Raw genomic sequence first — 24,828 nt, 5'->3', positions numbered from 1 at the left:
TCACCTCTCCACAATTAAGGTATTATTAACTTCAACAAAATCAGCATGAGCTGTACTTATAATAAAATGGCTATTTAATGGCCAGTCTGGTCAGAAATTATGCCAGTTGGTTATTATATAAAGTATAAAGTAGGAGGGATGGTGGCTCAGTGGTAGAGCATCTGCTTGGGAAGCAGAAGGTCCCAGGTTCAATCCCTGGCATCTCCAAAAAAGGGTCCAGGCAAGTAGGTGTGAAAAACCTCAGCTTGAGACCCTGGAGAGCCACTGCCAGTCTCAGTAGACAATACTGACTTTGATGGACCGAGGGTCTGATTCAGTATAAGGCAGCTTCATATGTTCATATCTGTTCATATGGTAGGAGTGCATGAATCCCTCATTCTCTATATGTCACAAACTATTTGCCATGTAATGTGCCAAATATTAATACAAATAATGCATATCCCTCTTTCTTTAAGTTACATTGGCAAAATGGAAAGGACAGATTATTCTGAACCTTTCATTCTACTGTGCTCATAACCTCTAATGAAGAGTTGATCATGTTGTGTTAGTTTTTTCTTTTATTTATTTGTTAAAATATTTTTACCCCACTCTTTCCACTGACTCAAGGCAGCTTATAGTAATAATTAAAACATTACAAATTAAAGCCAAAATAAAATAACAAGCCCGAAATACCTCCCACAGATGTTTGCCCCTTGGCAAAAAACAGATTTAAAGATCTCCATCTCCAGTGAGGCAGTCCTGATGGGAAAGGCCCAGCCTTTATAGAGCGACAGCCTGAAGACTGTAATTGGCACATAGGAAGTTTATGGTAAAATGACTACCGTATTTTTCGGACCATAAGACGCACTTTTCCTCCCCCAAAAAGTGGGGGGGAAAGTGTGTGCGTCTTATGGAGCGAATACTGCAAATGCGTGTTGCTTGGAGATCGATCTAATGCAAATTGCAACGGGAGGGAGGGAGAGCAAAAGAGAAAGCGGAGTTGCGCGTTTGACAGCGGCGCCTTGCTGCACGTGCTGGGGCTCAGATCCTGCTTTGGGTGGCTGCCCCGGCTCAACTACACCAAGGGTGAAAAGAGGAGAGAGACAGCATCGGCGCCTCTGCCCTCTAGCAAGGCAGCGCTGATGGTCTTCATGGCGGCGGGCTCGCGGGGTGCGGGGGGAAGGAACCGGTCAAAAACCAGAGCCCCTGCAACCGGAGGGAAGGAGAGTGAAAGCGGCGCCTTGCTGCACGTCCTGGGCTCAGATCCTGCCTTGGGTGGCTGCCCGCGCTCAACTGCACCAAGGGAAAAAGAGGAGAGGGACAGGATCGGCGCCTCTGCCCTCCAGCTAAGCAGCGCTGATGTTCTTCAAGGCAGCCGGCCCGTGGGGGGGGGGGGGGAGAAGGAACCGGTCAAAGGCCAGAGCCCCTGCAACGGGAGGGAAGGAGAACAAAAGCAGCGCCTTGCTGCGCGTCCTGGGCTCAGATCCTGCCTTGGATGGCTGCCCGCGCTCAACTGCACCAAGGGAAAAAGAGGAGAGGGACAGGATCGGCGCCTCTGCCCTCCAGCTAAGCAGCGCTGATGTTCTTCAAGGCAGCCAGCCCGTGGGGGGGGGGGGGAAGAAGGAACCGGTCAAAAGCCAGAGCCCCTGCAACCGGAGGGAAGGAGAGCGAAAGCGGCGCCTTGCTGCGCCTCCTGGGCTCAGATCCTGCCTTGGGTGGCTGCCCGCGCTCAACTGCACCAAGGGAAAAAGAGGAGAGGGACAGGATCGGCGCCTCTGCTTTCCAGCTAAGCAGCGCTGATGTTCTTCAAGGCAGCCGGCCCGTGGGGGGGGGGAGAAGGAACCGGTCAAAGGCCAGAGCCCCTGCAACCGGAGGGAAGGAGAACGAAAGCGGCGCCTTGCTGTGCGTCCTGGGCTCAGATCCTGCCTTGGATGGCTGCCCGCGCTCAACTGCACCAAGGGAAAAAGAGGAGAGGGACAGGATCGGCGCCTCTGCTTTCCAGCTAAGCAGCGCTGATGTTCTTCAAGGCAGCCGGCCCATGGGGGGGTGGGGGAGAAGGAACCGGTCAAAGGCCAGAGCCCCTGCAACCGGAGGGAAGGAGAACGAAAGCGGTGCCTTGCTGCGCCTCCTGGGCTCAGATCCTGCTTTGGGTGGCTGCCCCGGCTCAACTACACCAAGGGTGAAAAGAGGAGAGAGACAGCATCGGCGCCTCTGCCCTCTAGCAAGGCAGCGCTGATGGTCTTCATGGCGGCAGGCTCGCGGGGTGCGGGGGGAAGGAACCGGTCAAAAACCAGAGCCCCTGCAACCGGAGGGAAGGAGAGTGAAAGCGGCGCCTTGCTGCACGTCCTGGGCTCAGATCCTGCCTTGGGTGGCTGCCCGCGCTCAACTGCACCAAGGGAAAAAGAGGAGAGGGACAGGATCGGCGCCTCTGCCCTCCAGCTAAGCAGCGCTGATGTTCTTCAAGGCAGCCGGCCCGTGGGGGGGGGGGGGGAGAAGGAACCGGTCAAAGGCCAGAGCCCCTGCAACGGGAGGGAAGGAGAACAAAAGCGGCGCCTTGCTGCGCGTCCTGGGCTCAGATCCTGCCTTGGATGGCTGCCCGCGCTCAACTGCACCAAGGGAAAAAGAGGAGAGGGACAGGATCGGCGCCTCTGCTTTCCAGCTAAGCAGCGCTGATGTTCTTCAAGGCAGCCGGCCCATGGGGGGGGGGGGAGAAGGAACCGGTCAAAGGCCAGAGCCCCTGCAACCGGAGGGAAGGAGAACGAAAGCGGCGCCTTGCTGCGCGTCCTGGGCTCAGATCCTGCCTTGGATGGCTGCCCGCGCTCAACTGCACCAAGGGAAAAAGAGGAGAGGGACAGGATCGGCGCCTCTGCTTTCCAGCTAAGCAGCGCTGATGTTCTTCAAGGCAGCCGGCCCATGGGGGGGGGGGGGGGAGAAGGAACCGGTCAAAGGCCAGAGCCCCTGCAACCGGAGGGAAGGAGAACGAAAGCGGCGCCTTGCTGCGCCTCCTGGGCTCAGATCCTGCTTTGGGTGGCTGCCCCGGCTCAACTACACCAAGGGTGAAAAGAGGAGAGGGACAGCATCGGCGCCTCTGCCCTCTAGCAAGGCAGCGCTGATGGTCTTCATGGCGGCGGGCTCGCGGGGTGCGGGGGGAAGGAACCGGTCAAAGGCCAGAGCCCTTGCAACCGGAGGGAAGGAGAGCGAAAGCGGCGCCTTGCTGCGCCTCCTGGGCTCAGATCCTGCTTTGGGTGGCTGCCCGCGCTCAACTGCACCAAGGGAAAAAGAGGAGAGGGACAGGATCGGCGCCTCTGCCCTCCAGCTAGGAAGCGATGATGGTCTTCATGGTGGCCCTGCAGGGGCACTCGCCTTTGACCGGTTCCTTCTCCCCGCACCCTGCGAGCCCGCCGCCATGAAGACTATCAGCGCTGACTAGCTGGAGGGCAGAGGCGCCGATGCTGTCCCTCTCCTCTTTTTCCCTTGGTGCAGTTGAGCGCGGGCAGCCACCCAAGGCAGGATCTGAGCCCAGGACGCGCAGCAAGGCGCCGCTTTCGCTCTCCTTCCCTCCGGTTGCAGGGGCTCTGGCTTTTGACCGGTTCCTTCTCCCCCCCCCCCCCCCCCCACGGGCCGGCTGCCTTGAAGAACATCAGCGCTGCTTAGCTGGAGGGCAGAGGCGCCGATCCTGTCCCTCTCCTCTTTTTCCCTTGGTGCAGTTGAGCACGGGCAGCCACCCAAGGCAGGATCTGAGCCCAGGACGTGCAGCAAGGCGCCGCTTTTGTTCTCCTTCCCTCCCGTTGCAGGGGCTCTGGCCTTTGACCGGTTCCTTCTCCCCCCCCCCCCCACGGGCCGGCTGCCTTGAAGAACATCAGCGCTGCTTAGCTGGAGGGCAGAGGCGCCGATCCTGTCCCTCTCCTCTTTTTCCCTTGGTGCTGTTGAGCGCGGGCAGCCATCCAAGGCAGGATCTGAGCCCAGGACGCGCAGCAAGGCGCCGCTTTTGTTCTCCTTCCCTCCCATTGCAGGGGCTCTGGCCTTTGACCGGTTCCTTCTCCCCCCCCCCCCCCACGGGCCGGCTGCCTTGAAGAACATCAGCGCTGCTTAGCTGGAGGGCAGAGGCGCCGATCCTGTCCCTCTCCTCTTTTTCCCTTGGTGCAGTTGAGCGCAGGCAGCCATCCAAGGCAGGATCTGAGCCCAGGACGCGCAGCAAGGCGCCGCTTTCGCTCTCCTTCCCTCCGGTTGCAGGGGCTCTGGCCTTTGACCGGTTCCTTCCCCCCCGCACCCCACGGGCCCGCCGCCATGAAGACCATCAGCACTGCCTAGCTGGAGGGCAGAGGCGCCGATTTTGTCTCTCTCCTCTTTTTACCCTTGGTGCAGTTGAGCAGGGGCAGCCACCAAAGGCCGGATTGGAGCCCCAGCAGTTCACCAAGGTGCTGCTGTTGAACCCGCAGCTCCGTAGAGCCCTTGTGAGGAGGAGGCAGGGGGGATCAAGCCCGTTGCTGTACGGCCCCGCCCGCCGGGAGGCTTCTTATCCCCCCCCTTTTGGGGGGGGGGCTTGCAAAACTTTTGTTTTGTTTTGTTTTACCATAAATGCAACAGTAGCCTGATTGCAAATGGGATTCTTGCAACAGAGCTGCACAGCCCCGCCAGATGGTTGCCATCTTGGAATCTTCCTGCCTCTGCAGAGTTGACCTGCAGCCGTTGGGCAGTGTTGGGTCCATAAAAGGGAGGGAAGGAGAAATGCATTTTGCAAATAGAGTGGGGGGGGGAGAGAGAGTGGATAAAAATGGGGAACATGTTGGAGTTGGGGGGGGGAGGTATGGTATGGTTGGTAAAAAAGAAAAAACTGTGCGAGTGATCAGTTGTAGCTGAGCTAAACAGCAAGGTAGGAGGAGGGGGGCGTGGGCAGAGGCATTGGCCAATCGGAGCCCGGCAGAGCACGAGGGAAACGCCATTAGGGTTTCTGGGCTTTTTTTCCTCTCCTCTCCTCGGACGAGCCCAACGTTCTCTGATACTGCTGTCAGATACTCAACAATCCTGTGAGGTATGCATGAACACATGAGAGCACATGTGGTGTAGTGGTTAGAGTATCAGGACTTGGGAGACCTGGGCTCAAAGCCATGGAAGCTTACTGGGTGACCCTGGGCCATTCACACACTCTGAGCCTAACTCATGTGATTGTTGTGAGCAAAAAATGGCGAACAGGATGATGTTGTAAAGCTGCTTTGGGTTTCTGTTGGGGAGGGAAGTGAGGTATAGTGGAGTAGGGTTGCCAATCCCCAGGTGGGGGCAGGGGATCCCCCTGTTTGGAGGCCCTCCCCTCGCTTCAGGGTCCTCAAAAAGCGGGGGGGGGGGGAGGGGAGGGAAATGCCTTCTGGGAACTCTATTATTCCCTATGGAGATTTATTCCCATAGAAAATCATGGAGAATTGATCCGCGGGTATCTGGGGCTCTGGGGGGGCTGCTTTTTTGGGTAGAGGCACCAAATTTTCAGTATAGCATCTAGTGCCTCTCCCCAAAATACCCCCCAAGTTTCAAAAAGATTGGACCAGGGGGTCCAATTCTATGAGCCCCAAAAGAAGGTGCCCTTATCCCATTTCCTATGGAAAGAAGGAATTGAAAAGATGTGCCGTCCCTTTCAATGTGATGGCCAGAACTCCCTTTGGAGTTCAATGATGCTTGTCACAGCCTTGATCTTGGCTCCACCCCCAAAGTCTCCTGGCTCCACCCCCAAAGTTCCCAGATACCGTATTTCTTGAATTGGACTTGACAACCCTAGAATGGCGTCACTGAGTTACAGTACCGTAAATGGAGTCTCCTTTCAGTCCATTACTGTGTGTTACACCATGGATCATGTCCAAACGCTGTTGAGCTTTCTAAGGGGTACTGAAACTGTATGTGTGGATGCCCTTGTTGCACCTGATGCAAGAGCAGTGCCCATATCCATTCATCACATTTTTTCCTCACCTTTCCTGGGAGGAACTTGAGGAGGCTTACGGTACATGTATGGTTAGTGCTCAATGGTAAACATTGAAGAAATGATACTGACAGTCCCTTCATTTCTTGCAGAAAAATACGGTACCTCATTCTACCAGTGCAAGCATGATAAAGCAGAAAAGGCTAGCATATACAATTCCTTTTAAACTAGAGGTAGTAAAATATGCTAAGGAACATGGAAACAGAGCAGCAGAGAGACATTTTGGGCCTCCTCCAACTGAAAAAATGATTAGAGAGTGGCGAAAACAGGAGGATCAGCTGCAAAAAGCAGATAAAAGTAAGCACACTTTCCGTGGGCATGCTGCAAAGTGGCCACAGTTGGAGGTGGACTTGAAAGAATGGATTGTACGTCACCGGAATAATGGCTTCTGTGTCTCTACAAAAATGATCATGTTTGAAGCGAAACGCATTGCTATAGAGAAAGGCATTCAGGATTTTACAGGATCACCATCATGGTGCTACAGATTTATGAGGCGACATAGTCTTGCTATGCGGACCAAAACTAGAATTGCGCAAAAAATGCCAAAAGAATATGAATCCAAAATTCTGTCCTTTCATAAATTTGTCATAGATGCTAGGGAGAAACATGGCTTTGAAATTGGCCAGATTGGGAATATGGATGAAGGCCCGCTAACCTTTGATGTGCCATCTAATAGGACTGTAGATCTGAAGGGTGCTAAAACCATCACTGTGAAAACTTCAGGGCATGAGAAGACCCATTACACAGCTGTGTTGTCCTGCTGTGCCGATGGCACCAAATTGCCACCCATGTTGATTTTCAAAAGGAAAACATTTCCAAAAGAAGTGATTCCGCGAGGAGTTGTTGTACATGTACATGAGAAAGGATGGATGGATGAAAATGGAATGAGAGTATGGGTTGAAAAGGTATGGTCCAAACGTCCTGGAGGACTTCTGAAAAAACCTGCCTTATTAGTGCTTGACCAGTTTAGAGCACATATTAGTGAACCAACAAAAAAGTGCTTCAAAGAAGTGAAGACTCATCTAGCTGTAATTCCCGGAGGTCTTACCAGCCAGTTGCAACCTCTTGATGTTTCCATCAACAAGCCATTTAAGGTCTTAATGAGAGAAGAGTGGAACAAATGGATGGCTGCTGGTAATCATGATCTGACACCTACTGGACGAATGAAAAGGCCCACCATCACTCAAGTTTGTGAATGGGTGAAAACATCATGGGACTCAGTGAAGGAGGAGATCGTTGTAAAGTCATTCAAAAAATGTGGCATTAGCAATGCCTTAGATGGAAGTGAAGACGATCTCTTATATGAAGACAGTGAAGAAAGTGATTGTGAGCAAATGAGCTTCCTAAATTCTGATTCTAGCGATGATGAGTTCTTGGGGTTTCCAGAAAACTAGAGTACTCAAACCTTTAAGTCTCTCCATTTGTTAATGACAGTGATAATGGTTCTTAATGCCATTGTTGACTGCTGTTTTGCACTTTACATGGTTCAAATGTTATTGTTATAATTTATTAAATATTTTATTACACTATTTGGTTCAGAACATTTTTTTCCCTGTTTTCCTCCTCTAAAAACTAAATGCGTCTTATGGTCAGGTGCGTCTTATGGTCCGAAAAATACGGTAATTTAATTATTCTGAATGCCTTTGTTGAAAATTGCAGGCAATGGGAAGAAAATAGTAAATTAGTAGGGAGAATCCCCCCCCCCAAAAAAAAACTTGTATAAGGCTGCGGTCACACTCACCATTAAATCCATTCCTAACCCGTCGCTATTATACCCCGCAGCTTTTTTACAACGAATTTCCTGATCAGACATCCCTCCATCCTTCAGTTCTAAGCAGTGTTGTTCCCGTCGTTGGTTGATCAGAGGTCTCAAGTGGACCTCATTTTTTGAAATGGCATTCCACACTCGCGCAAGCACAGTACCGTGGGATATCGTGCTTGGTTTTTTTTTTTAAAGGTGCCAGAAAAGGTGGGCGATCTGCCCCCCCCCATTTAAACACCTGGAAAGGAAGGGGAAGCCCAGGAGTTCTCTTTGCTGTCTCTCCGCCTGGTGGGGAGACAGCAAAGGTGGGTCATCTTCCTCCCCCCCCCATTTAAACACCCCGCCGTGGTGTTTAAATGGGGGGGGGAGCATGGCAACTCTCTTTGCTGTCTCTCCACCTGGCAGGGAGACGGCAAAGTTGAGTGATCTTCCTCCCCCCCATTTAAACACCCCGACGTGGTGTTTAAATGGGGGGGGAGCACGGCAACTCTCTTTGCTGTCTCTCCGCCTGGCAGGGAGACGGCAAAAGTGGGTCATCTTCCTCCCCTGGCAGGAGACAGCAAAGGTGGGCAATCTGCCTCCCGCCGCATTTAGGAAAGGTCCCCTATGCAAGCACCAGTCGTTTTAGACTCTGGGGTGATGCTGCTTTCACAAAGTTTTCACGGCAGACCTTTTACGGGGTGGTTTGCCATTGCCTTCCCCGTTCATTACACTTCCCCCCCCCCCCAGCAAGCTGGGTACATATTTTACCGACCTCGGAAGGTTGGAAGGCTGAGTCAACAATTGCTGGCGCAATGATATAATTTGGAGTGGGCTCTCGTAGGGAAGCGGATGTGTGCTTGCGATGAGTCGGCTACAATGGAGCGTTCAAACATAGAAAGTAAGCGTGGGAGTCGTCAGAAGCATTCTTATTCCGGATTTAATGTACTATCAAAAAAGTCCGCGTCTCAATAGTGGCAGTTCGGGACACAAACGAGCCAATGACCATTGCCAGATGCTGATGTTTAGACACCCGCATAAAATCCGTCATGCATCTGGCTTTCATCCATGCCCATCTCGTCAATTTATGTGCGTCTGACCTCAGCCTAAGTCTCTCTAATCAAAATAAATGTATATGAGTCATCTATGGCATAAACTCTCAAACTTTAACTCTTGCATTTATTTTCCTTTGTCCCTATATAAACTACAAACAAAACACTTCTTCGCAGCAGTACCTATAGAATATTACTGTAGAAAGAAGCAAAATGTGTCTGATTGGCAGAGTAGTACCATGGGCTGCCAATCAGACACATTTTGCTTCTTTATGAACTGCTTTATATCCATGAACTGCTTTATATGATATTACAAGATGCTTAATACATTACAGAAAAGGACATTATGAAATCAAAGGAAACAGTGTATACTCAACTAACATAAAAAAAGATTTTGATATTTAAAATTTATTGTTGAAATTCCATTATACTGTATTGTGCTGCTGTGGTTATGAAGCACAGAACCTGCCCAGATTCCTCTGACTTGTTTTTATTAGAAATTTCAAAGAGTGTTATCTTGTTGACACTCAAGACTTTTCAAGGACAGAGTCTGGCTACTCTTCTGCCAGGTGAGTGCCTACTCATTTTGAGCATGACAATTTCAGAGTAAATATGATCCCATAGTAAGTTGCAGTGTGTCCGAGAGCTTCAGCTTTGTTACTCAACAAAACTGGATATATATACAGTGTTAAATACCTAAACTCAACAGTGCATAACAGTTACTTCTAGCCCTTTAGTTTGTGATACATTCATGAAAATGCCAGATGAATTAGAATAAGTTTTTCAACCCAAGGAACCACTACTGAAAAGGCTACTTCTCAGGTAATCACCTGCCTAGACTCTAAAGACAAGGTGTTATAAGAAAATATCTAATAAGAACTTAATTCAGGAACAGGTTATATGTGAGAAAGTAAGATACCTTGAGTCCAGATAATATGGAGCTTTATATGTCAGTGCAGACACACAAGATTATATACAGAAGCAAACTGGAAACTGGTGTAAATCTTTTAATGCAGTGGAAATATGCTCATTATGGGTAGTTAAGCTTAACATTCTGAACCAGCTGTAATGCTCATCATAACCCCATGCAGAGTGCAGTAAAGAAATCAAGCATTATTATAACCAGACTATGGACAGTGATGTATTGGTTTAATTGTTTTAACTATTTTGATGTTTTATTGTTGGTTTTAATGGTTTTGGTTGTTGGAATCCGCCCTGAACCCTTCACGGGAAAGGGTGGGCTATAAATGTACAAAATAAAAATAAAATAATAAATGTTAAGCTTATTTCTATACAGTAAGTGCCACGGTTGCCTCAACAGTTGGAAGGCATGTTATGTAACTGATGTTATCTGGGCATCCAGTAAGAATGCTGGATTTCAGATTACCCAAAATTGTATTTTTTGTTCCTTAAAAAGGAGTGCAGTCCCATCCAGAACAGGAGAAATGCCATCAGGTCAAATCCATTTTATCTGGATTAGATTTCCTTTTATTCACTTTTATCCAATCTATACATTGAATTCCCAACTGCATCCCCTATGTGCGGATACTTATTTCTGCAGATAGTGGGCACTTGAAGGGACACAGCAGCTGTGACAGAGGATGCAAGTTCCTGTTCCAGACCTGAATGCAGTCTAAAGGGAAGACGAGGAAGGACACCTCAGCAATCTCACCTGGAGCAGTTCCAGATAAGCTGCTGAGAGAGGGAAGGGAGGAAAGGAAGCTTTGGCAAATTCCTGGAGCAGCTCTGGAAGAGCCACCAAGAGAAGAAAGAGTGGAAGGAAACCTCAGTGAGCTTGTCCAGAGCAGTTCCAGATGAGCCATCAAGAGACAGAAGGGGGGGAGCCTTGGTGAGTCCATCTGCAGTAGCTCCAAACAAGCCACCAAGAGCAGGGCGAAGGGGGGGGGGTGTCAGTGCATCTGACAGTTGCAGGGAGCCTGGGGAGAAAGTGTGTGTGGGAGATGAGATTCTCCCCATGAGTATTGTGGGTGGGCCCCACTTATGCATTACTAATATCATCTTTGTGTAGGATGTTGGTTCGTAAAGCTTCTATATCTGTGGTTGCCAATGCAGTGAGTTCTGGAAGTCATAATGCTCATTATAGTAGCAGCGTTGCCCTCTTTATTCTTTAGGTTGCCATTTGTAATTGAAACTGTGAACATAAGCTGTCCTAATTAAAACTAAATTATTTCATTAGCTTGGTAAGTATATTTTCTAAAATAAGTTTTATGTCCATTCTTAGTATGAGATACACATAACATCTCTCTCTCTCACTCTCTCTCTCTCTCATAGAATATATTCTACACATGTTTATTTTTTAGCTGATCCCCCTCCCCAAATAGATCCTCCTCCCAAAACAGAAGTTAGCAAACAGCTGCAGGAAAAGTGGCTGGGGCGACAATGGAATTTGCCAGAGGACATTACTAAGAAAAGTTCAGCACCTCTTACTCCTTCCTGTCAGGTCTCATATCATCAGTTCTTGTGCATTTTCAGCAAATGTTGGGATCATGAATTGGAACTGACCAGGTTTTCTGCTAGTGAAAAGGAATGAGGGGTTCCCCATTGGTGAGCATGGGATTACATGTTTAAAAGCCTTTGTGAGTGAGGGTTGTAGTCAGGAAGGGAATTAGGAGAGATTTAATGAAAAAGCTGGCTGAATCCAACCCCATGTTAATCAAATGTAGTTTTACCCACATAGTTTATGGCTACTGAGACTCACAATAACAGTGGACAGAACATGCCCAAATCAACCAGTTAAATAACTCCTTTCTTAAACTTTGAATTTTCCTTTGAGTAGTAGATGTGCCAATCATTCTTTGGGATGGTGACTATCTATAATCTCTCCTAAGCTTTCTCCTCTCCAAGGGTAATGTTGAATTTTGATATAAGAGAGAAAAGGGGGCAAGGGGCATTAAGTCTTGCTTTGTTTTTCATCTAGGAAAGAGGATGCATGCACTGAATTAATGATATTTGAATAGAGGAGGGAATTAGTTTCATAACTGCAGAAAAAGTTTGCAGAACAAAAGTTGAAAAGAACTTTTTATTTAGCCAACTCTAAATAGAAAAGTAGAATGCAATTTTGTCTTTCTAAAAAAGTTTAATTATGCTTTGAAAGATCTAATGCACAGTAAGCATAAAATTAATCTTCAGTGGTCAGGAGCTGTGCCAGTTTCCGACAACTGAGGGTCAATGCTGAAGCACGTTAATGATTTCTAATAAACTTATGTTAGTGAAAATAGCAATGCATCTCAGCTGGTATAACTGAAAATGCTGAAAAGCAGAAGTGTGGAGCACTGACAGGGCCATGAAAACTTCATTTTTTATGTACTCTGGAAAACTGGACATGACTTTTCCTGCTGACATGACAAGCCAGGAAAGATCAGTACTGGCTTGATTACAGAAAATCGATTGTAAGTCAGGCCAATTACAGAAGTCTTTCATTTCTCTTGATTGTAACTCAGTCATTTGTCTCTTTTGGTTCAGATAGTCATATAAATATATTTTCTGCTTGTACAACTAGCTTGTACAGTAATCTGAGGGGTAAATGCTTGGAAAATCATGGAAAATCTGTTTAAAGAAATATTCTTTATGTAGCAACACCTGGGGAAGCTGGGAGCAGATATGATACACTGAACAGTTATTTTTGGATAAACAGAATTGACTGTTCTGAGTTATGAGTTCAGTTAAATCTATTTTATGTAAAGCTTTATGCTTTACATTTTTTTAAGCCAAATAATATGTTGTGAGTCAGTCATTGTCAAAAATTCATCTATTGCCTAGGATCAATCACTTGATCAGCGTTTATATTGTAATCAGTCATCATTTGAAAGAGTTAGCAATAGTGTCCTAATAGGTTGTTTTCAAACACAAAGTTTACCTGGGATTTAACAATGAAGTGATTTGTCAGGATGGACAAGTTTGCTTCTGGTGCAAGTCAGTAGTAAGATGTATGATAAATAGCTCCAGTATAAAGTAGAAGTGTGAATTCTGCTGCTTTAACAGAAACGGTTTGGAGATGTACCAAATATAGATGTCAGATACATTAAAGGATGAAAGAAGCAAACGATTATGTTGTTTAGGTTAGCCCATTACTGAATGTGACTTACCACTGAAATAAAAGCCAGGGTTTGATGGCTTGTACCACCACCATCAGCAGCTCCCCACCCTCCTTTTAATGGAGGAGGATATACGGTGGGAGGAAGGAGAAAGAAGAAAAATACAGAATGAGAAAGCGCAAGAGAAATGGATATATATATATATATATATATATATATATATATATATATATATATATATATATATATATATATATATATATATATATATATATATATATATATATATATATAAAAACCACAAATAAAAGTGGGTCACATGTTGTTTGCTGAGGTTTGCACATTTTCATCCTATTTTTCCATGGAGCTCATATTTTTCCCCTCCATTTTATCCTCACAACAACATCAGACTGCATGTGAATGTGTGTATGCCAATTTCCCTGTACTGTAGTATTTTAATGTGTAAAAATTAACTGGCTGAATGAACGTGAGCATAAACAGCTGGACTTCTGGATACAAAATCAGCTCTCTGCTTACAAAATAGGAAAGCAGAGCATTAGCCATACTGGAGGGTACCTGAGGATTCCCTAGTAGTGGTGACATATGCCATATAGCAACATTGTACTAATCAAGGAAATGGCATAGCAGAGTTGGGGAAGTTTTACTGGAAACTTGTGTTAAGTTATGTGCCATTCTATCCCTGTGGACAGAGTGCAGGGTTGAAGACTAGATGTCCTACAGTACATCCTATACTACTGAATAAGAGGTTGCTCAGTCAGGGCATATAATGTTAAATAATTGGCATATGGTGCTGAGAATTGATGGCCATTTAGAATATGGTATTTTTTCCAAAACAAGCAAATTAGGAAGACTGAAAATGCTGATGAGACACTTGAGAGAAATATTCCTGCTGTGCCAGTTTAAAAGCAAATATTTTATCTATACTAAAAACACAGTACCTTTTCTTGAAAAAAAAGCTGATTTAATTATATGTTAATGTTAAATACTTCAGTTACCTAATCAATTTTATATAGTCCATTAAAAATGTGTTATGTTCTCTCTGCTTTTTAGATTTTTTTTATTTTATTTATTTATTTTATTTATCTGGGATTTATATCCCGCCCTTCCCACCGAGTGGCTCAGGGCGGCTTACAACATATATAAAACTAACATAAAAATATAAAATTACACTTTAAAATTAACATTTCATAATATATAAGTAAAATCAAACATTTGTTATAAATGTACATCATTAAAACAGACAGCGGTTGTGGAGCTACACTCTATTCAGATTCAGATACAAATTCAGTATACAGTATTCAGTAGTCGGTATACAAGGCCGTTAGTTGTGGGCCAGCCGGAAGAGGACTGTCTTACAGGCCCTGCGGAATTGGGTGAGATCCCGCAGGGCCCTTACCTCCTCCGGCAGCTGGTTCCACCAAAATGGAGCCATTACAGAGAAGGCCCGGTCCCTTGTGATCTTCAAGCGGGCTTCCTTTGGCCTGGGGACAACCAAAAGATTTCGAGATCCCGATCTCAGTGCTCTCTGGGGAACATGCGGGGAGAGACAGTCCCTCAGGTAGTCAGGTCCTAGACCATATAGGGCTTTAAAGGTAATAACAAGCACCTTGTACCGAACTCAGTAGGATATTGGCAGCCAGTGCAGAGCCCGAAGTCCCGGCTGAATGTGCTCCCACCTTGGGAGCCCCAATAACAACCGGGCGGCGGCATTCTGCACCAGCTGCAATTTCCGGGTTCGACACAGGGGCAGCCCCATGTAGAGGGCATTGCAGTAGTCCAGCCTCGAGGTGACCGTAGCATGGATCACCGTTGCTAGATCGTCGCGTTCCAGGAAGGGAGCCAGCTGTCTAGCCCGCCTAAGATGGAAGAATGCGGACTTGGCAGTGGCTGCTATCTGGGCCTCCATAGTTAAGGAAGGCTCCAGAAGTACCCCCAGGCTCCTGACCCTGTGCGCCGCCATCAGCGACGCACCGTCAAAAACCGGAAGGGGTATTTCCCCCCCCCCCCCGGGCCACGACGGCCCAAGCAAAGGACCTCTGTCTTCGCTGGGTTTAGCCTCAGCCCGCTCTGTTTGAGCCACCCAGCCACAGCCTGTAACGCCCGGTCCAGGTTTTGTGGGGCGGAGACCGGCCGGCCGTCCATAAGCAGATAAAGCTGGGTGTCATCAGCATACTGGTGACAACCCAGCCCGTACCTTCGGGCAATCCGGGCGAGGGGACGCATATAGATGTTAAATAACATCGGGGAAAGAACCGCACCCTGAGGCACCCCGCAATCAAGCGAGTGCCTCCGGGACAGCTCATCCCCAATCGTGACCCTCTGTCCCCGACCTTCAAGGAAAGAGGAAAGCCATTGCAAGGCCAACCCCTGAATCCCCGCGTCGGCGAGGCGGCGGGCAAGTAACTGATGGTCGACCGTATCGAACGCTGCCGATAGGTCCAACAACATCAGTACCGCCGAGCCGCCCCGATCCAGATGCCGTTGCAGGTCATCTACTAAGGCAACCAGCACCGTCTCCATCCCATGGCCCGGGCGAAAGCCGGACTGAAGAGGATCAAGGACGGAAGCGTCATCCAGGAAGGTCTGTAACTACATCGCCACTGCCCTCTCAATAAGTTTGCCCAAATAGGGCAAATTCGAAACCGGCCGATAGTGAGCCAATTGGGCCGGATCTAGAGATTTTTTTTTTAAGAGGGGGCGGACCACCACTTCTTTAAGCTGTGTTGGAAATTGCCCTTCCGCGAGGGAGCTATTTATGATATCCCGTACAGGATATCTCAGCTCCCTCTGGCAAGATTTAATAAGCCAGGAGGGGCACGGGTCCAATTTACAAGTTGTTGGGCGTGCAGATAAGAGGATCCTGTCAACTTCCTCCAAACTGAGAGGGCTGAAACCATCCAGAACATGATCCGAAGACAGGCCCGGAGCCTCGGTTTCACTAACTGCCTCCAATGTGGCAGGGAGGTCAAGGCGGAGCGACGCGATCTTGTCCGCAAAAAAGTTCGCAAAAGCCTCACAGCCAATCTCCAATTCCTTACAATTTAGTCTGCCCTGAGGCAGTGTTGTTAGATTCCGAATTATACTAAATAATTGTGCCGGGCGCGACATTGCGGATGCAATCTCAGCTGCAAAGTATGTTCTCTTTGCAGTTTTGATTGCCACCTCATAGGACTTCAAAATCTCTCTATAAGATGTTCGAGTCGCTTCGTCTTGAGTACACCACCATTGCCTCTCTAATCGTCTGAGTTCCTGTTTTAGTCGCCGCAACCCCTGGTTATACCAGGGAGTCGACTTCAGACGGGGGCGCAGAGGATGCCTAGGTGCGATTTCTTCGATAGCTCTGGAGAGTCTATCATTCCAAGACTCCTCCAGACCATCCAAGGAATCGCCAGGGGGCTCAGGGTCCCGTAGAGCCGTCAGGAACCGTTCCGGGTCCATCAGGCTCCACGGGCGAGCTAAAATACGCTCTCCGCCTAAACAGGTTTGGGGTGGCACACCCACACGAGCCTTAAGAGCATAGTGGTCCGACCATGGCACTGCTCTAGCAGTCATATCGTCCACTAAAACTCCCGCCGCGAAGACCAGGTCTAACATGTGCCCCGCCCGATGAGTGGGCGTTGTAACAACTTGGGAGAGTCCCAATGTCGCCATGGATGACACCAGGTCCATCGCCTGAGTGGAGGCCGCGTCATCGGCATGAACATTGAAGTCACCCAAGACCAATAGCCTTGGGTACTCCAACGCCCAGCCCGCCGCGGTCTCCATCAGGGATGATAAGGCGCCGGCCGGTGCGTTAGGCGGACGGTACACCAGCCAGATCGCCAACCCCTCCCCAACGTCCCACATCAGGCCGACACACTCAACACCCCTGATCTCCGGGTCCAGGAGAGCCCTAAAGGAGTAAGCCTCTCGTATGAGAAGTGCCACTCCTCCCCCCCGCCCACTGGTCCGGGACTGGTGAAAGACCGAGTATCCCGGGGGCGTCATTTGGGAGAGGGCTACGGTCTCCCCATCACGCACCCAGGTCTCGGTCACGCAAGCCAGGTCCGCCTCCTGTTCCAATAAGAAATCCCGGAGGACAGCAGTCTTGTTATTAATGGACCTGGCATTACATAACACCAGTGCCGGAGGTGGGTAAGATCGCCTGGCCCCACTACCTGTCACCATCGGGATGGGACACAGGCAGGAAGGTGGGCGAGCACTGCTATGTCTCGGCCTCCTTCCCCTATTAGTCTGCCTGCTCCCACCGTCGTACCTTCCCCGAGCCAGGAGCACTGGAATCCCCGAGCCAGCCATCTTCTGCAGGTAAGAACCAGCTCATCAACCGGCTGAGCTATAGAAATATACCAATCTATTCCTATCCCCATTCAACCCTATTATTACCAATAGCAATTCGCTCTCCACCAGCCAACCACCAATAACCCCTAGTTATTCAATTTGTCCTTCTCCCTAATTCACCTATAACTCCTTAGCTAACAATAAATTAAACGTCTATAAGCTCCTTAATTAAAAACCTTACCCACTAACTATCTCCAATTAAGTTGCCATTTTTGTTACAAGGTGTCCTCCGAAGTATCTTGGGAAAGGAAATTCTTAATGGCAGCTATCTGCTGCTGATACACAAGTATGATAGTTTGAGGATGAAAAATGACACATGGGTGAAAACGTAATGCACATTGTGATATTTAAATCTACTGGTATTTTTTTCAGAAATGAAAAACAATAATTATATAAAATAAAGCAAGTATACAGTTACTTCCCCCCCCCCCAAAAAAATATTCTGAATTGGATCCTCCTACTGCATTCTGGTGGTGCCACATGTTCCTTTGGTGCATGAAGCCTTCTGCTGATGGAAGATACTTTTGTGTCAAGGCAAGAACTCCTTGCCCTGGAATTTATACAGGTGTCAATGGAATGTAGGATCCAACTCCTTTCATTCGCAGCAGTTAACTTGTTGTGGAAGGTGTTAATTTTATGTATATAACTTTCAGTGCAATTTTTATTTAAAACAATTTTCTGTATATAACAGGGATGGTCGTGTTGCAGCAGTTTGTCCTCCAGTGTGATAGACAGAAGTTTGAATAGGGCTGTAAATCTATCCAGTTTGTTCAGGGTTTTTGTTAACAGGTAGATACATAATTGTATGGTAAACTAATTTAGTAAAGGTGAAAAATCTGGGAAAAAACATTGACTGGTTTTGCACTTCTACTTGTCCTTATGGTTTTACTAGCCTGTAATACTATGTGGGTTTTTGTTTGTTTGTTTTGATATTGTGATTTTTTTATTTAAGTAATTTTATTAATTCTTCAGGAAAAAATATTTTCTAATGCACATAACAGTGCAATCCTGAACAGAGTTACACCCTTCTGAAAAGTAACTGTACTCAGGATTGTGCTGTAAATAGCTTTTTCCCTGGAGATAAGTTTGGATTATTGTGAGCTACTTTTTTTGTTGTCAAAAGTTGTGTGTAATCATGGGTAAACTTTTCCTGAACAGCTAAGTAATTTGCATGAAAATCAGATGCATTTCTCTTCTATATATGCAGATCCTGGATACCAGTTAAAGCTCGAGTAGAGTTGTTTAGCCCCTCCCATGACTATAATATGAGGCTCCAGGAAATTATGCAGCCCTTGGAGCCAGTAACAGACCTTTTGCAATCCAGAACTTTTTTTCTGTGTAGGTATTCCCAAATACTGACTAGTAAAACCATTCCCAAAGATTCACTCCCCCCCATTTGGTTACAGAAGCTGGTTCATCTGCGTCATTGTTCTTCCGACAGTGTAGCTTTCCATTAGTATGGGTATCTCTTCCAACAGCAGAAAGTTTTGCTAGCTGCAGAGCAGAGTTGTAGGCTATAACTCAGTGCTACATTTTGTAAAATTGCACTAGAAAAGGTCTAGGTCTGACAAATATTGTTTCATAAGTGTATTTGCCAGTGTGACCAACCCTAATATCTCCCCACCACCACCACCATGTAGCTCAGGTATTTATGATGGTGGTACATTAGAATTCAGGTATTCCCAGGTTTATGATGGTGGTACATTTTATTTTGAATACCGTGTACAATTCTGGTCACCACACCACAAAAAAGATATAGTATTGGGAGAAAGTACAGAAATGGGCAACTAAAATGATTAAAGGGTTGGAACACTTTCCCTATGAAGAAAGGTTAAAGCACTTGGGACTCTTTAGCTTGGAGGAACGAAGACCGAGGAGTGATGTGATAGAGGTTTACAAGATTATGCATGAGAGAGAGAAGGTAGAGAAAGAAGTACTTTTCTCCCTTTCTCACAATACAAGAACTCGTGGGCACTCAATGAAATTACTGAGCAGTCAGGTTAGAACAGATAAAAGGAAGTACTTCTTCACTTAAAGAGTGATTAGCACATGGAATTCACTGCCACAAGAAGTGGTGACAGCTACAAGCATAGATGGCTTCAAAAGGAGATTGAATAAACATAAGGAGCAGAGGTCCATCAGTGGCTGTTAGCCACAGCGTATTCTTGGAACTCTCTGTCTGGGGCAGGTAATGCTCTGTGTTCTTGGTGCTTGGGGAGGGGGGCAACAGTGGGAAGGCTTCTAGTGTCCTGGCCCCACTGGTGGACCTCCTGATGCCCTTGGGTTTTGGCCATTGTGTGACAGAATGTTGGGCTGGCTGGACCATTGGCCTGATCCAACATGGCTTCTCTTGTGTTCTTAAGAGCTGGTATTTAGCTTTAGTGGGTAAGATTACCTCTTACTTCCAGGCAAAGGAATGCTGCCAATTTAATAAATGGGGAGAAAATTGACTGTGATTCAGGATTTTCTGGAAAACAAAACTAGAATATGTAATCCTTTTTGTTTTGCTTCATTTTATTGAAAAATATTATTTTTAATTGTATATATTTATATACACCAATAAAAATCCTTCTCCAAAAAGCCTCCCCACAGCTATTTTTCCCTTGGGAAAGCTTGGAGGCTATTTAAAACTACAATCCTAGAAGCTCAGATAAAATGTATACCACAAGTTAGGAAAGGCACAAACAGGTATAAGAAAAGCCCTGCATGGTTAACAAACAAAGTAATGGAAGCTGTAAAAGGTAAGAAGGACTCCTTTAAGTGGAAAACTAGTCCAAGTGAAATTAATAAAAGGGAACACACTGTGGCAAATCAAATGCAAGACTGTGATTAGGCAGGCAAAAAGGGACTATGAGGAGCAAATTGCAAAAAAACAAAGACCAACAATAAGAATTTCTTCAAGTATATTAGAAGCAGGAAACCAGCCAGGGAGGCAGTGGGGCCCTTGGATGACCAAGGGGTAAAAGGATTACTGAAGGAGGATAGGGAAATGGCTGAGAAGTTGAATGCATTTTTTGCCTTTGTCTTCACTATGGAAGATGAGAAGTGTTTGCTCGCTCCAGAACCACTTATTTTGGAAGGGGTGTTGAAAGACCTGAGTCAGATTGAGGTGACAAGAGAGGAAGTCCTACAACTGATAGACAAATTAAAATCTAATAAGTCACCAGTTCCGGATGGCATACATCCAAGAGTTCTGAAAGAACTCAAAGTTGAACTTGTGGCTCTCCTGACAAAAATATGTATTTTTTCATTGAAATCTGCCTCCGTTCCTGAGGACTGGAAGGTAGCAAATGTCACCCCCATCTTTAAAAAGGGTTCCAGAGGAGATCCGGGAAATTACAGGCCAGTCAGTCTGACTTCAATACCGGGAAAGTTGGTAGAAGGCATTATCGAGGACAGAATGAGTAAGCACATTGATGAACACAAGTTATTTATTTATTTATTTATTTGGTAACTTATATCCCGCCCTTCCCACAAGTGGCTCAGGGCGGCTTACAACAAACAATAAAACAATAAAATTGGAACAAAGTTATTACATTTAAAAACAGACATTTAAAACCTAAAAAACCTTAAAATATTTAACATTAGAACTATACAGTATAATCACAGAAATCTGGCAGCTACATTTATCTAATCAGGCATAGGCTAACCGGAAGAGGGTTGTCTTACAGGCCCTGCGGAACTGAGCAAGATCCCGCAGGGCCCTCACCTCTTCCGGTAGCTGGTTCCACCACATAGGGGCCATTGTAGAAAAGGCCCTGTCTCTAGTTTCCTTGAGACGCACTTCCTTAGGCCCGGGGATGGTGAGCAGGTTTTGAGTCCCAGACCTCAGTACTCTCTGGGGAACGTGTGGGGAGAGACGGTCCCTCAGGTAGGCAGGTCCCAGGCCATATAGGGCTTTAAAGGTAATGACCAGCACCTTGTACTGGACTCGGTATATTATTGGAAGCCAGTGCAGAGCCCGAAGGCCCGGCCGAATGTGTCCCCATCTTGGGAGGCCCAATAGCAGCCGGGCCGCAGCATTCTGCACCAGCTGCAATTTCCGGGTCCGGCACAGGGGCAGCCCCATGTAGAGGGCATTGCAGTAATCCAACCTCGAGGTGACCGTAGCATGGATCACTGTTGCTAGGTCGTCGGGGTCCAGGAAGGGGGCCAACTGCCTTGCCTGTCTAAGATGAAAAAACGCGGACTTGGCAGTGGCCGCTATCTGAGCCTCCATCTTTAGGGACGGCTCCAATAGTACCCCCAGGCTCTTGACCCTGTCCGCTGGCCTCAGCGGTACACCGCCAAAAGCTGGCAGGGGGATTTCCCCCCCCCCCCGGCCCCCGACGGCCCAAACAAAGGACCTCTGTCTTCGCAGGATTCAGTGTCAGTCCACTCAGTCTGAGCCACTCAGCCACGGCCTGTAATGCCTGATCCAGGTTTTCTGGGGCGCAGACCGGTCGGCCGTCCATAAGTAGATAGAGCTGGGTGTCATCAGCATACTGAGCAAGAGGTCGCATATAGATGTTAAATAACATCGGGGAGAGAACCGCTCCCTGGGGCACCCCACAGTTAAGTGAACGCCTCTGGGATAGTTCCCCCCCAATCGCGACCCTTTGTCCCCGACCTTCAAGGAAAGAGGAAAGCCACTGCAAGGCCAACCCCTGAATCCCCGCGTTGAGGAAGACTCAGCATGGGTTCTGTAAGGGAAGATCTTGCCTCACTAACCTGTTACATTTCTTTGAGGGGGTGAACAAACATGTGGACAAAGGAGACCCAATAGATGTTGTTTACCTTGACTTCCAGAAGGCTTTTGATAATGTTCCTCATCAAAGGCTCCTTAGTAAGCTCAAGAGTCATGGTGTAAAAGGACAGGCCCTCTTGTGCATCAAAAACTGGCTAATGGGAAGCAGAGAGTGAGTATAAATGGGCAGTCTTCGCAGTGGAGGACGGTAAGCAGTGGGGTGCCGCAGGGCTCAGTACTGGGTCCCATACTCTTTAACTTGTTCATAAATGATTTAGAGTTGGGAGTAAGCTGTGAAGTGGCCAAGTTTGCAGATGACACTAAATTGTTCAGGGTGGTGAGAACCAGAGAGGATTGTGAGGCACTCCAAAGGGATCTGTTGAGACTGGGTGAGTGGGCGTCAATGTAGCAGATGAGGTTCAATGTGGCCAAGTGCAAAGTAATGCACATTGGGGCCAAGAATCCCAGCTACAAATACAAGTTGATGGGGTGTGAACTGGCAGAGACTGACCAAGAGAGAGATCTTGGGGTCGTGGTGGATAACTCACTGAAAATGTCAAGACAGTGTGCATTTGCAATAAAAAAGGCCAACGCCATGCTGGGAATTATTAGGAAAGAAATTGAAAACAAATCAGCCAGTATCATAATGCCCCTGTATAAATTGATGGTGCGGCCTAATTTGGAATACTGTGTACAATTCTGGTCACCTCACCTCAAAAAGGATATTATAGCATTGGAAAAAGTGCAGAAAAGGGCAACTAGAATGATTAAAGGTTTGGAACACTTTTCCTATGAAGAAAGGTTAAAACACTTGGGGCTTTTTAGCTTGGAGAAACGTCGACTGCAGTGTGACATGATAGAGGTTTACAAGATTATGCATGGGATGGAGAAAGAAGAGAAAGAAGTCCTTTTCTCCCTTTCTCATAATACAAGAACTCGTGGGCATTCAATGAAATTCCCGAGCAGTCGGGTTAAAACAGATAGAAGGAAGTACTTCTTCACCCAAAGGGTGATTAACATGTGGAATTCACTGCCACTGGAGGTGGTGGTGGCTACAAGCATAGCCAGCTTCAAGAGGGAGTTAGATAAAAATATGGAGCAGAGGTCCATCAGTGGCTATTAGCCACAGTGTGTCTGTGTGTGTGTATATTTGACCACTGTGTGACACAGAGTGTTGGACTGGATGGGCCATTGGCCTGATCCAACATGGCTTCTCTTATGTTCTTAATTTTGAGTACTTTGGGTTTGTCTTAGTGTGCAGCACTTAAGACAAAACAAAGAGAGAGTGTGTGTTTTAAGAGAAATGTGAAAAAAAATCGAAAGCTGAGGTGATACTTGATAACATAAACCAAAGAAACTCACACAGGACACGGAACTGGACACCAGGTGGCAGCAAATCTTCAAAAGTCATATCTGCATGGGTGTGTGCCTTCTTTCTCTCTCATCAACTTTCAATGTGTACTGGAATAATATAAGAGGATTCAGTTCTTTGCAGTGATGTCTTCAGACCATTTGTTCTGATAGTCGTTCTGTTGACAGTAAATAGGATAACATCAGTGATATAAGTTGAGGAAGGCTATTAATATGTACATTCTCTGTAGATAACTATCATACTATTTTCCTTTTTTATTGTACTGCTCTCTAGAACTGAACAATAAAATAAATTCAAACTCAGTACAGCAATTTGGATCCAAAGGACTTTTTAGCAGTTTGATTTTGTTTTAGAAGGGATAGGACAAGGAGAATGCTCACAAAGAAGAATGCTGCCTTTCTAAGTGAGTTTTAGAATTTCTGTAGTCTGTTTGAGCTGTCTTAAACAGCGTTACACCTTTCTAAATCCATCGATAATATGTAGTCCATGATGAAATGCCATCACCTGCTGTTTCAAGATAGTGTAAGTACTTTCCTGAATCATGGTAGGAAACCAAATGCACAAATTAGTTAAGGTATCATATTGAGTAATATGCTTGTAGCTTAGTTTAAAACGTCTTTCCCCCTTTTCACTGAGTTACACTCATTTAGTGTTGATGTGTGTTTTAACCTTTATATGACCCTATTCAGTTATCAAAATAACACTTGTTTGATTTTGATTCACTTGTTGAAATAGGAAAAATATACTGTTCCTCATTTATTGAAATAGGATAATTTCAGGTTTGCATTAAAAGATATCAAGACCTTCATGTTGAAGCATTCTTATATCATTTGAAAGAAATGGACTGTGAAACATTTTGGTTAGCATAAGGTGGCAGGTTGTGTAATGTGAATTGAGGCTTTGTGTGATTTAATTTGAGAACTTATATAACAAGGATGTATTATTGTATGATGCAATACTGGCACGTGGGTCAGCAAGATAGGACAGAAAATAATCCTGAATAAATATGTTTTGTCAACTTTTTCAGAGGCATTTATTTCCAATTAAACGGGGTTGCCTGATGTAAAACGGGATGCTAACTCATTTTTAAAAGAAGCAAAAAACTGGAGAAATTGACTTCCATGGAACTATCAGGGTATAAGGGAAAATCTGGAATTTCAGAATTCATTTTATGAGCTATTTATTTATAGTTTTATTTATAGTGGGATCCTTTGCTTTTTCTATGATCTCTTAGAGTCAGAGCTTTTGGGATTTGTCCAATATTTTCCCTCAATAATTGGATTTGTTTCTGGAGAACGCAAACGTTTCCAAGACCTTATTGGATATGTGTTTTTTTTTTAATTTTTAAACAACACTTTGGTCATCTAGGTCCTTTCTGTGGAACCCAATCACATTGTAGCATTTCTGTGGACCTACAGAAAGTCCACTTTCAGACACTGATGCTATAGTTTTCATTGTAAACTACTTCAAGCAACAAGAAAAATAAATAAACCATCTCTATGCAGCAGAGAGATTGTGGGTTATCCTCTTAGAGGAATTCTCTTGAATTCCAGTAGAGGGAGGAAAATTCACAGCTTCC

The 24,828-nt window shown here is 46.3% G+C and overlaps 1 protein-coding gene across 2 annotated transcripts in view; it reads left to right on the top strand.

The window, feature by feature from the left end:
- ASCC3 (activating signal cointegrator 1 complex subunit 3) overlaps positions 1-24,828 on the top strand; it is a 407,532-nt gene that overhangs the window by 223,442 nt on the left and 159,262 nt on the right. The gene's annotated exons all lie outside the window — the stretch shown is intronic.

Source organism: Heteronotia binoei, chromosome 1 (genome assembly GCF_032191835.1).
Source record: "Heteronotia binoei isolate CCM8104 ecotype False Entrance Well chromosome 1, APGP_CSIRO_Hbin_v1, whole genome shotgun sequence".
NCBI classification, from domain to species: Eukaryota; Metazoa; Chordata; class Lepidosauria; order Squamata; family Gekkonidae; genus Heteronotia; species Heteronotia binoei.
This window is presented reverse-complemented; position numbering and strand designations above follow the sequence as displayed.